This window comes from Triturus cristatus, chromosome 7 (assembly GCF_964204655.1).
Source record: "Triturus cristatus chromosome 7, aTriCri1.1, whole genome shotgun sequence".
Taxonomy (NCBI): domain Eukaryota; kingdom Metazoa; phylum Chordata; class Amphibia; order Caudata; family Salamandridae; genus Triturus; species Triturus cristatus.
Genome location: NC_140590.1, coordinates 692,178,950 through 692,192,181, shown reverse-complemented (window position 1 = coordinate 692,192,181; position 13,232 = coordinate 692,178,950). Strand labels below are relative to the sequence as shown.

General features: G+C 41.6%; 1 protein-coding gene across 2 annotated transcripts in view; it reads left to right on the top strand.

The window, feature by feature from the left end:
* The window catches only part of SLC39A11 (solute carrier family 39 member 11), a 2,092,456-nt gene that overhangs the window by 57,598 nt on the left and 2,021,626 nt on the right, over window positions 1–13,232 (top strand). The gene's annotated exons all lie outside the window — the stretch shown is intronic.

Below are 13,232 nucleotides of genomic sequence, written 5' to 3'. Positions count from 1 at the left end.
TGATAGTATCTTGCAGATGTCTGAGTGCCCAATCAAATGCAATTCTTGTATTTCGGTTGTGCAAAAAGGGTTAATGGCGTGTTGCTTATGAGTAAGGTTTAAAACACCCCCCACCCCACCCCACTCACCCACACCCCACCCCCTTCTCTCTCCTAACTAAAAGCTGTGTGTGTGTGTGTGTGTGTATATATATTTGCACTTTTTTGCACCTTTAGATTTTATACATTATAAACATTTTATCACTAGGGCCCAATAGTACAAGAAGTGATTGTTTTTTTTAGCCAAATTGGTATAGAAAAAGAAATTATCTCATTTAAAATCTCCCAGGCACCCAACCAATATCGGACAATGATCACATATATGTGAAAGACATTCCTCACGCTATTGGTAAATAAACTACAATAGAAAAGAATTCAAAATGAATCTTTTTCCTGGTGACATCTTATACAGGTATTGTATAATGTAATATTATCCATGGGTGTATTTATTAGGTATTTTATACAGGTATAGGGTAGCACATTTACATATATATTTTTTTTATAAAACACATACTCTCATTTATGGTTGCGCTCATGGTCTTATTGATTAGGCAGGGTTTTAATCTCTCATGTATTATACGATTATTATCACTATTTCTAATGTTTTGAACTGTGGTCAGCTTCAATCAAATATGCCACATGATTGGTAAATGTTGGGTATTATACCATTACTTATTATGCTTCGTTAAAATGTTCAAAACTACAAATGTAAGCTCCATCGATATCAGTATGGTACAAATTATCTCTGTTTTCTATGTCCATGAATCCAACATTGTGTTTTTTTATGCACTAGCACTTTAAATAACTGGCAAAAAAACCTGAGCAGTGTCATGTGATCAAGGCCGCTTGGACGGCCGAAACGCGTAATGGCAGGCGAGGAGGAACACAAATATTCAAATTCACCTAATGAGGCCTACGTTCGTTCTTTTTCCTGGAGAAACTTGTGAGCGAAGAGTGGATGTGGATATATATATATATATATATATATATATATATATATATATATATATATATATATATATTCATTCATTCATTCATTCATTCTACTGGCAGTCGCCAGTAGATAGTTATAGTTAGGACCGAGTTCCCATAGGAAATCTGAAAATTCTATTTTGAATAACTTTGGCGCCGGTTGACTTATCTTCGTGAAATTTTCAAAACTAATGGGGCGCTCCGCTCAGCTCCTACCCTGAAAGTCTCGGGGTGATTCGTCAACCGGGGGCTGAGAAAAAAGGGGGGTCCCAAAACACGTTTTGCCCATGCATTTTCCCATAGGACCTTTAGTCGAAGGTACAGCCTGAACGGCTGAACAGAATTACTTGAAATTTGGCAAAGAGGTAGTCCTCAGGTCAGGCATGTGCCTTTTGCATATATGGTGTCAATCTGTTCAGTAGTTCCTGAGAAAATTGCAGTTAAAAGTACATAAATATCTATATGCGCGCACTGTGCGTGCACGGTGCGCGCACCAAATGTCCACGAGCGTAATTCTGATTGGTGGTTAGATGTCAGTCAACATTCCAATCGGTCGAAATCAGGAAGTGTCGGACGCCTTTTGTGTGTGACAGTGAAAAAGAAAGGTGGAGAACGTGAAAAGGGGGCAGGGTAGAGAGTTCCTGACCCCCTAGCCTTTGTCAGGGGGTCCCTGAAGGAACCCGAAGGGTGAAAAAAACATTTTTTTTTTTAAATCGCGGGGTGCGCACAGTGCGCGCACGGTGCATGCACCGTGATAAACCCTTAAAAACAAAAAAAAACATTTTAAACTGTTTATAAGTTTATAGAAGATATTAACTATGCTGTTCAACTTTATCCAAATTAAAAAAAAAAGAGCTGAGCCATTCCACATTACAGGATACAGTCAATCTATAACTATGTACATAGGTTGTTTATTGTAAAATAAATATATAAAAAATATAATACATACATAAATTAGCATTTAAAAAACCTTGCAAATTCACTAAAAAAACCATAGGTTTCACACACGTTATAGTTGGAAATTAGCATTTAAAAAACCTTGCAAATTCACTTAAAAAACCATAGGTTTCACACACGTTATAGTTAGGAATTAGCATTTAAAAAACCTTGCAAATTCACTGAATAAACCATAGGTTTCACACACGTTATAGTTAGGAATTAGCATTTAAAAAACCTTGCAAATTCACTGAAAAAAACATAGGTTTCACACACGTTATAGTTAGGAATTAGCATTTAAAAAACCTTGCAAATTCACTGAAAAAACCATAGGTTTCACACATGTTATAGTTAGCTGGACATTTCACTCGTACAAAACCATTGAAATTCCCCCGTTATAGTTAGTTCAGCTAAGTATAACTCGCGCGACCGCAATCCACTGCTGATGTCACATATTACATCACTGTATTCACTAAGATACTGTTAATAACACAGTTATACAATTAATTTTACAAAAAAAAACCATCCATTTAAACACTTATTTACCCATTTATTCTTCCATTAACCTTTAGATATACATATATAAAAAATATTTATTTTCGGGAAAGACACATATTCACTGGATGATGTCATCAGTGATGTCACTGACCATGTCATGAGTGATGTAATATGTGACGTCATCAGCAGTGGATTGCGGTCGCGCGAGTTATACTTAGCTGAACTAACTATAACGGGGGAATTTCAATGGTTTTGTACGAGTGAAATGTCCAGTTAACTATAACATGTGTGAAACCTATGTTTTTTTCAGTGAATATATATATATATATATATATATATCTATGAAAATGGAAGTGAGAATTTGAGAAATATATACATATACACACACACCTCTCTCTCTCTCTCTCTCTCTCTCTCAGGCTAGGGAGTGGAATGTGCCGAGCAGATATCTTTACTGCGAGAACATTGCACTGTGAATATGACACCTTCTTTAACATACCAAAGACAAAATTACTTTAACAACCGCCATCAAAGCCTCCAATGGCAGAAGGAATAAATGCACACTAGACTAGTAAAGACGCATGCTATTGGGGCCAGCTAGTGGTGCAAATTCGCTGCCATGTAATAAGGTTGCATGTCAAACTCCCACATGGAAGCATTGTGTACCTGGAGGCTGCTCATCATGGGGGTTATAGGTTCACAACACTGACATGTGGTCTTTAAAAAAGGAGGAAGGTGGATCTTAGCTAAAATAGCTAAATATTGTGGCATAAAATGCAAAAATCTAACATAAGCCCACAACATGGCACCTGTAAATCTGTGGGAGGCAGCCACTGGTTTTATAGTCCAGTCAGAGCGCTAACTGGCAGGCCACTAAAGAATGCAGCCTGATCTGTCCCTAGCTGAAAAAGAGAAGGCCAAAATATTAAATAGCAGTAAGTCATCTAGGAGTGATGCTTTCTTAGATTAATAACATCTACTGCAACTAGACGGAACAAGACGAACACTGAACCAATTCAATGCTAATAAGACTCCACATTGTAAGACACTTTTCCAGTCCTTTCTTTTTTATCGGACCTGGACAGTAAATAGGTAATTCACTGTATGTGCTCTCAGTGCATGCAGTCTGCTGCCCCATGTAGTGAACCTGCACTTTCTTTCATACAGCAAAGGTTGATACAGCAGACACAATTGACACCAAAATAGCCTGCTGACTCGTGTTCATCCGGGAATCCCCACCACAACATTCCAGCGTTGTTTGAACATCTCCTTTTCAAACTAAATCCCTTTTAACAGCTGACACATCCATTCCACTTCCAGTGCAGCAGTAAACAAAGCTTGTGGCAACCTCTGGTATACCACTATAATCACAAGTTGAAAGGTACAGTATATGGGCAGATGTTTGGACTATACTCTGACTTCCCGCTTCTAGAAAACATCCAGTCGATGAGCAGTTTACCCATGTCAACTTATGATACCTTGTCCTTCTCCTGATGTTAAAGTCTCTCAAGGATCCTCTTTTTATCATTTACAGTTCTAAGACTCCTAGCTTCCCTCACCTGTGACTCCAACCTGAAGCATCATGCCTATGCATACTAGGCTTCTAAGTCACTATATGAAAAGGTGCTTGGATGGCCATCTCCCAAAACAACAATGACTGCATAGGCCAATCTTTGCTAGATGCCCATAAAAACTAAATGGATGGATACCTGTGGTCAGCACGCTGGAAGACACCAGTCATCTGGTGTAGTACCAAACCACATGAATGACATTTACAAACCACATTTTTAAAACTGCTCTCCTTAAATAATACATCAGTCTTAGCTTTTTGTTCAGATGCTACTTATGCATGCATATATTTAGACTACTACAGCATCTGTAAACCAGACTCTCAAAATATTCCCTACCATGGAGTCTTCACTACCTTTTCCAACCCGTTTTTCAGACTGACCTTTTGGTGTACTTGGAGCTCACCATGGAGTAAAACCTCCTCCCCCCCACTGAACAACAAAGGGAAATCTTAGGGAGAGCACAGTTTGGCAGTTGAAGTGAATTGCTCTAAAATTCATGTGCCCTTCGCAATGGTGCCACTGCTATGGCCCCATTCAATTTTAACCTCCTAAAACCTAAAAAAAAAATGTCAAAGCCCTCTTCTCAGCAAACTTTTTCTTACCTCACTAATTCTCTGCTCTTCTGCCGACAGTAGAAGCAGGCAGGTGGTCTCTTCCCTATCCTTCGCCTATTTCCTTTCCATGGCCCTAAAGGTACATTCACCTATATACTTGCCTTCCTGGGTCTTCAATGCACTTCATGTCACTAGACTGACACTTTGCAAATCTTCTTTTCCATAACAGAAAATGTGCATATCTCCAAATCATCCCTGCAGTCTTTTTTGATGTCATTCTTGCTTTCTTTAAAATGTGACATATCGTCTGTATTTTCTCAGCTGGCAGCCATATCAACTGTCATATCTTGCTTTATGTATGAACAGACCAGGTTTTTATGACTTGAAAGGCATTCTTTGCTGTTGAACTCTGACACTGACAGTACATAAGTCTTCTTTCTGTTCTTCCACCATGCCCTTTTGCACATTCCCATGCCCACCTTTTCCTCCTTGTGATCAGAAATGCAAGAGCTGCTAATTCAGTTAATCCGCAGAAGAGAACGGGTCATCTGAGGCCCCATAAGCTAATATGAACACTATTAGAACTTCTAAGGCCCTAAGTTTGATGTATGCAGCTTTATCTTTCACCTGAAAGCTTTATTTCTGTCATAGGAAAAATTACAGTATCTGCAAAAAAATTCCATTAGTCATTAATACTTGTGGACCATCTTTTGCATGGTATTCCCCCCCCCCACCCATAATTTTTGCTTTCTTGAAATGAACCGTTTTTTTGTTGGCCATGGGACTTTGCGCTCTTTACTCCTGCTAGACCATGCTAAAATGCTTGTGCTACCCTTTTTAGGTCTTGCCTAGCGACGCCGCGCATGTGCTGCGCTTTGCGAGATCTATTAGATTTTTTTTCTTCTGAAGCGGGGGTGGAAGCTCCACCCATGCTTCTAAGTGGCACGGGTCCAAAATGCGAGCTTTTCATAGGAAGGGTGGCATGTTTTGTAACCTCCCTGTCTCCTGCTCGTCGTGCCTGCCCGGACAGGAGATGTGCACGCGCATGGCATGGCGTCTTTAAATGTACATGTCGCTTTTACTTTCACAAATCTTGTCTGCTGCGCGCCCCCGCAGGACCTGTAGGGTGGCGCGCGCGCAGTCCCTTCAGTAGGGTAACTCCTGGGATTCGCTGCGGCCAGGCCAGCAGCGTCTCCAGGCTCTGTCGATCTACATCCAAGGAAAGTTTGTAAAGTTTATATTCTCGGAAAAGGGGATTACCCTTCAGTCCAGTCTATGTGACTGCTTCCGGAAGGTGATGGTGCCACACAGCAGAAGTCCTTGTGTATTCCCGAGGCTCTGTCCCGAACTAAGAGAGGTCTGGCGGACGGGTCTGCGGTCGAACTCGGGGTCGCCAGACTGTACTTGAGCCAAGGGAGGAGCGGTGAGGTTGGTGGGACTTGCCTGGGGGTTGGGGGTAGTACAATGCACCTGATTGACACTAATTGGGCGTTCGTTTGAGAACTCCACAGCCAAAGAAATGAATTGACAAAATGTCAGCCACCGGTTTTAATAACACATTTCCCTGTTGTCAAAGGCACACCCCTAAAGACAGACGGCTCAGTGGGTTGAGGCACCGGATGCACGCACACTTGTGTATCCGGCAAAGCTTCAGGCTTCATACTGGTAACATGGTTTTGGCGGTCCATGCAGGGATCTCTGTGTGAGATCTCTCATCATAGACTTGAATCGTCGTGAAATCGATTGGGGGGTGGGGAGGGTGGAAGGGTTGCTGAGCGCTCGCTGAGAGGCATGCAGTGCAGCTCGCAGGTCTCCATTCCAATGATGTAGTGAATGTCACGGAGATCGCCGTGTAACCTGCAGGTTCACACGTTCAGTTACTGGTAAAAAAACTCATTAAATCCCTGCAGGCACCTGTGCGCCTCCAGCTGCCCATGGAAAACCTCCCACACTTTGCCTCATTACTCCGTTCTTCTGTGGTTAAGATGCGTGCATTTGAATAGTGTAGTAATTACCCATCAAGTTTGTATTGTGGTGTTGTGTAGCAGGGACATGGCAGATTTGGTTGGTGTAGTTGGTACCAGGTTCCAGTCTCGGCGTTAACTCAACCTTTTGGTGTTCTGGGCAAATCACTTCATCTCCCCGTGCCTACCAAAAATAAATGTGTCTTTGTAATGTAATTGCTCTTCGTGTAAAGTGCTCCAATACCTTTGAGTCGAGTTCGCGCTGTATAAAACTGAAGAAAAAAAACTCCCTTGCATTCATTAACTAACACTCTCAATGAGCGCGCGCAGGTTTGAGTCGCTTTCTTGCCCTTTCGGTGATACTAGAACATACGTGAAAACATTTTAAAACTAGAAAAAAGGGACATTTTGGAGAGAAAAATCAAGACCGATATCATTTTTTGTTCAATCTAATGGACATCATTTGGGGACTACAGAAAGAGAGCCGGTAAGAACAAAATCTAACCTGTTTGTAAGGTCGCCGGAGACAATATTGATAAAGAAGGGATATATCACGAACGACAAATTTTCAGTGCTGTGTTTCAGAGTTAGTACCTGTATTTTAATTCCTAAAGCGTGTTTGGGTTGCGAAAATGGCAAGACAGCGCCATACTTCAACCCACACCAAGCGCTGCCCAGAATCGTTCTCCTTTGTTTGGAGAGAACTGGCGTTGAAAGACTTACTTCTGTCTCTAGCCTCCCTTTCGCCATTTCGTATCAAACAGTCCGACTATACACATACATGCCAACATTTGAGGATAAGGACGTGGGAGATTTAAAATAAAAAATCGGGAGGATGAAAATTCCCCCTTGACTTCCATTGTAGAAAATGCAATTTCAGGCAGGAGACAACTAAAAGAAAGCAATTTTTGGCTTGAAAAATAGGTAGTCTCCCGCCTGAATCGGGTCTATTGGCATATATGTATAGATGTACTAAAATCGTATTTGGCTTGGTGTATTCTTGCATTGTGGAGATCTTACATATGTTTTTTTAAATTTATACCCACGTATAGCCTCGCAGTTTCACGGGCCCATGCGTGATTTGCTGCTCCAATCCTTTTTTTTCTTCCTTTGAATTATGGGACTTCTAGACCTGCTTTATAATGGATTAAACAAGACTACAAGACCCAGATTTCAAAGGGAACAAGCATTTGCAATGCAATAGGTCTCGCATTTGCGTGAGTTTGAGCTATTAGCATTGTAAATAATTATGCCTTTTATTTATGTTTTGTTTTTTAAAATATAAATAAAAGGCATTGTCATTTACAATGTTAATAGCTTAAACTCTCACAAATGTGGTAACATTGGTATACACATAATTAGCACATTTAATTTACTTATAAGACTCTAGTAAATGATACTACATCAAGGGCCCGTAAATTAAATGCTGCAGCACTCATTGGTCCACCCACAAATGTTGCGCTGCAATACGTGTCTCCAGGTCTGCCTATGTAGCCTGTGTGTGCAGTTTTAACCTTCCAGTGCAACATGGCCAATTAAACGTTTTAATGTCCCCTCTAATGTAGGCCCTAAATGCCCTTGGGGCAGGGTGCATGGTAGTTTTAAAAGTAGGACATGTATAATTAAAGTAAAAAACATCTAAATTCATTTTTTCACTGTAGCAAGTCTGTCACAGTTAGTTGAGCATTACATTATAACCTTATGTAATGCTCAACCTCCGTTTGGGAGCAGCTAGAAATATGATCCTATTTGACTCGTTTAAATAGTAATTTAAAATCTAACTTAATGTTAAAGTACAATTCTTTTTTTTTCCGGTCAATGCCCCAAATAATGTGCCCTATTCCTTACTTTCTTTTAATTCCCTAATGTGCTCTATTTCATACTTTCCTTCAATTCATTTTCTGTGGAAGACACTAGAGCAGCTATTTTAAATCTGAAGTCTAGATCTCTGTTGGATTCCTGCCCCCCTTCATTTAGCTTTGGGGGTTGATGCCATTAACCCAGTGGTTAATACTGTTGAATGGTTCCCTGTCAACTGCTTTAGTTCCTTCATTGTGGAAAGAGGCAAAAATGTTACCCCTTCTCAAAAAACCTACAGCTGACTCTAATGTTCCAGGATATTATAGGCCCATTTTGTTGCAGCCAGTGCTATCGAAATTATTGGGAAAATGTGTAAATCTGCAGCTGTCAGACTATTTAGAATCGACTAAGCTACTTCAGCACAGCCAGTCTGGCTTTAGGCCAAAGTTTAGCACAGAGACCGCATTTCTGGAAGCGTCAAAACTGGTTAGAAATGTTCTGGATGCTGGGGAAAAGGCTGGTTTTTCTGGACTTGTCAGCAGCCTTTGATACGGTCCCCCATTCCAGGCTGCTTTCTCGCCAACATGACATAGGGATTGGAGGTTCAGCACTGAAGTGACTGAAATCTTTTCTTGACGTTGGGTCAGGAAGTTTGGATGCCTCCATATTCCTCCAGCACAAGAGGAGTCACAGTAACAGTTCCTCGGGGCTCTGCCCTTAGCCCTACGATGTTTAACATCTACATGACCCTGCTAACTTCTCTGGTAGAGACTTTTGGGGTCAAACTAATCTCCTGTGCAGATGACGCTCCGCTTTTTATTTAATAAAAGCAAGGTGATCAGCCCTGATTCCAGCAAACCATGTCTTACTGAAATGTTGTCAATGGATGCACGTGAACCAACTAAAGTGCAATGCAGATAAGCCAGAGGTTCTTTGTTTTGGGAGTAATTTCAACTTGAATTGGCAAATCCATTTGCCAGAAGGAGCCGCCTTTCCTAATTTTCAGACGAGGCTGTCAAAAGCTTGGAAGTCAAGGTCAACATGCAGTTGGCCTTTCAAAAACAAATAAACAAAGTTGTAGGAATTAGCTTTGGCCTCTTACGCACTGCCAGAAAGGTTTAGCATTTTCTTTCCTTTCCAACCAGTAGAACAGTGGTACTGGCTTTTATTATGGCTAGGCTGGATTATGAAAATACACTCTACACTGGTCTCCTGCAGTACCTATTTAAAAAAATGCTAATAGTTCAAAATGCTGCAGCTCACCTAACGCTCAATCTGAGGTGGGCTCATGTTGCCCCTCAGTTGAGGGACTTGCATTGGTTCTCAGTGAACAAATGATTCTGGTTCAACCTCTTGCTTTTAATGTTTAGAGTGCTGCATCAAACTGGCTCTAGATATTTGTCAACTAGGATACAACGCTGCAACCCTAAGAGAAACTTGTGTTCCTAGAATAGATACCTGGCTGCTGTCCCTATACTCCCTCTTTCAAAAGATGGAGGCCATTCCTTTACCTACTTGGGCCCTCTGGCATGGAATAAACTCCATTTAGACCTTCGACAAATTGACTCTGAGTGTCAGTTTAAAAAGAGACTAAAAACTTGGGTGTTTGCTCAGTGGTAAGCCAACATACCTCGTCTCTGTTGACTGTTATTAGCGCAAGAACACTGCTTTCAGAGTAGCCGTGCGCTGTACAAATCCTGTTTCATTTCATTATCTTACTGTTTTAGAAATTACACTTTTACAAAATTATCATTTTGTGCCTTAGCCAAATGTACCCTCCTGCCAGTGGCCACTGTCACTTAACCCATGATGGCTCCCTTGGAGTGTTATGTTCATTTTCATTGCTCCCTGGTAGTGGACCTAGTGCCTTGGGTGTGGGGGGAGGTGTCCCTCTGCTGAGCAGGATGGCCTGGGGGCTGTGCGCAGTTCCTTCCTGAAGTTAAAAGGGTATCCTGGGAGCTATACCCAGACTCTGCCTCACTTCAGAGGAGGTCTACTCCGTGACTGGCAGATGCAGCTCGAACCTGGGCGTGCCTGCCTGCCATTTGTCTCTCTAGTCCGGCCGACACCAAACCCAATGGAGATAGAGAAACTGACCTGAACTGATTTAAGGTGTGGACAAAGGCTTGCCCTCCACCCACAGGCTGCACTGGACATAAAAGTGTACCCCACAGATCTCCTCTTGGAGCTCTCCTGGATCTGTGTGGCTCAGAAGAAGAACCTCCCTGCTGTCTGAAGCACCTGCTTGCCTTAATCCCAGGACCCCAGAAGTGAATGAAATGGTCAGTTGGCTGACCTCCTGTTTGCTCTACAGGGACACAGCAAGCTTTCCCTGCAGCTGACCAGTACCAACTGGACCTGCCCTGGACCCTGCTGCTGACCTCTGCTAGAGTGAGTCCTAACGCCCAAGTGGTGCACCTTGGGTTCTGGGCCCATGGCTAGTGTTCGAGTCTACTCCTCCTGCCAATACTGCAAAAGATGGGACTTAAAAACTTTTTGCCACCTTTTCCTCCAGAGAACCAGCAGGAGACTAGGACCACTGTTGATCCAAAGCCGCTGGCTTTGAATCACCCATTGATTTAACTTGCTGGTTTGCCTTGCTAAAGGAGATCGGACTTCTATAAAAGTTACTAAGTCATAATGTACAGGGCTCCATCGGTATCAATGCTGAGCAACTACCCATCGATGTTGAGGTCTTTCTGAGCACAGACTTCGGACTTCATCAACTCTGTACTTTCCCATCCTTACTGATGACAGCACCGGTACCCTCTCTTTTGCAACCTTCCATCACCGAGCCCTGCTTCAATTTCACCTTGCAGCTTGACCTGCTGAAGACTCGTTGACAACTACTTTTCTCCAGAAAAGTGTCTAAGTCAGAAGGTAATCTTTCCAGTGAGACAGACCTGGTCCTTGTATCCGACCAGCGCTTCTTCGTGATCAGCCAGAACATTTGCCTTTGACCTGGTCTAGCACGACCAGATGACAGTGCTTTTCGCTTTGTGCTTTTGGGCACTATTTTTCATTCAAATTTTAAAAATTCATATCTGCTTCTACTCAATGGATGTTTGTTATTGTGGTGTAATTTTATTTATTACAGTTTACTCTATTTTGGTAAATTGGTTTGGAATTTTTCTTGTGTTGTGTTTTCGCTATACTGCTGGCTGGGTACTGCATATATATTTTACACATTGCCTCTAAGTTATGCCTGACTACATGTGTGCCAAGCTACCAAAGGGTTAACCACAGGTTTACTTAGTAACTTTTGTGGTTCACCCTGGCAAGGACTGTGATTATTATATGAGATGGTTTCTCATCCCCTCAATTAATACTCCAATTTCTTACAACTTGTCAATCTATTTCAGCTTAGGCATGAAAGTTCACTATAAATACATATTCTTTTGCTCATGTTTTGTGCTTTTGGACTATTTGGAGTTTAGCAAAACTTAAACATTGTTGCTGTCCATTTACCTCTGCCCTCCTAACTCACTTAAGGCTGGCTCTGACATCCTTGCACTTACTCATGCTTTGTTTGTGAATAATTCTCTCTGCTAATTATATATATTATTTTGGTGACAGCCTTTGCTCCTTAGTTATCAAAGAGCCTTCTCTTGTTTTATGTATGAATAGGCCAGCTATTAAATGTTAGCAGCCAGGGTTCCTGGATCATCCTGTACTACTGAATCGATTGGCATTGGTGGCTGGGGTGTTGAAATCATTGTAATGGTTTTTCTTTGTGTCTGGTATCTTTTGCACTTGTTCGAGCAGTGACTGGGTGCTGGGCAAGTCAGTAGGAAGCGATTGTCTCCCGGAGTCCTAGGCACTATTACACTGCTCATTGGGATGCAAGTATTCCTTTTGGTGTCTTCACTCTTCAAAGAGTAGTGTTGTTTAGCAATAAAGGCACAAGGAGTGACACTGAGGGTATGAACTCTGACAATAGTAACAAAACTGATAAAGGTGACTTTATACTCATAGGTATATTTTTAGAAACTGTTAAACCTAATTCACAACAGCAAATCACAGAAGTGAAAATTTAAGATTAACACAAAAATAAAACGTAAGGCCATAGAATGTTCTATGTCCGAGTTATGATCCCACACAGTTTTCATAGCTAGAGTGCTGTGTTTCTTACAAACTGTTGGGGTTACACCCAGAATATCTCCGTAGTCCCTAAAAAGAAACTTCTACCTTTTTGGGGGGAAAAGGAAAACTGGCAGGTGTCAGTACAAACTTCTTTCTACTGAATCCTGTTGTGTGTGGTAGTAATTTGGCATGACGTTACCAATGGTGACGAGCGACGAATGACCCATGCTTCGCCGAGATTGATGAGAATTGGTAAGAGTGTGTGTACTGCTAGATTATTATTGCTGCACAGATGTTCTAGTGCTCTTACACCTTTTCTCATCACTGCTTCGCAGCAAAAGTGAATAATAATTAACGTACAACAGTATAAGCCTTATGGCACAGTTTATAAAACCGCTGATAGTCTCAAGCTCCCGCTTGTTTGAAGAAGCAAACAACTCAAGATAGAAGAAAGTCTGCAGCAACTGCATGTTTTAATCAGGCACAAAGTAACACACGTTTTTTTTTGTTTAAACCGATTTTATTTGTCAAATAACAAAGATATTGCAGAGCACTGCCATCCAGCCACTCATGCAAAGAAGATGTATACAGAAATGACTTTGACACTTTCTGGAACAAAATAGGACAAATTGAGAGCAATACAGTTGCAATAGTAAATAAAGATAAATAAACCCCCTCCCCCAATCGCACCCACGCCTACCCAAAAGCAGCACCAGAGGAAACATTCCCATCTGTCCAGATACTGTACCCCCACATCCACCAAGCAGTATTACATATCCCCTATACCGGGAGGAGCGCCAAGTCTGTGGGCCTGGC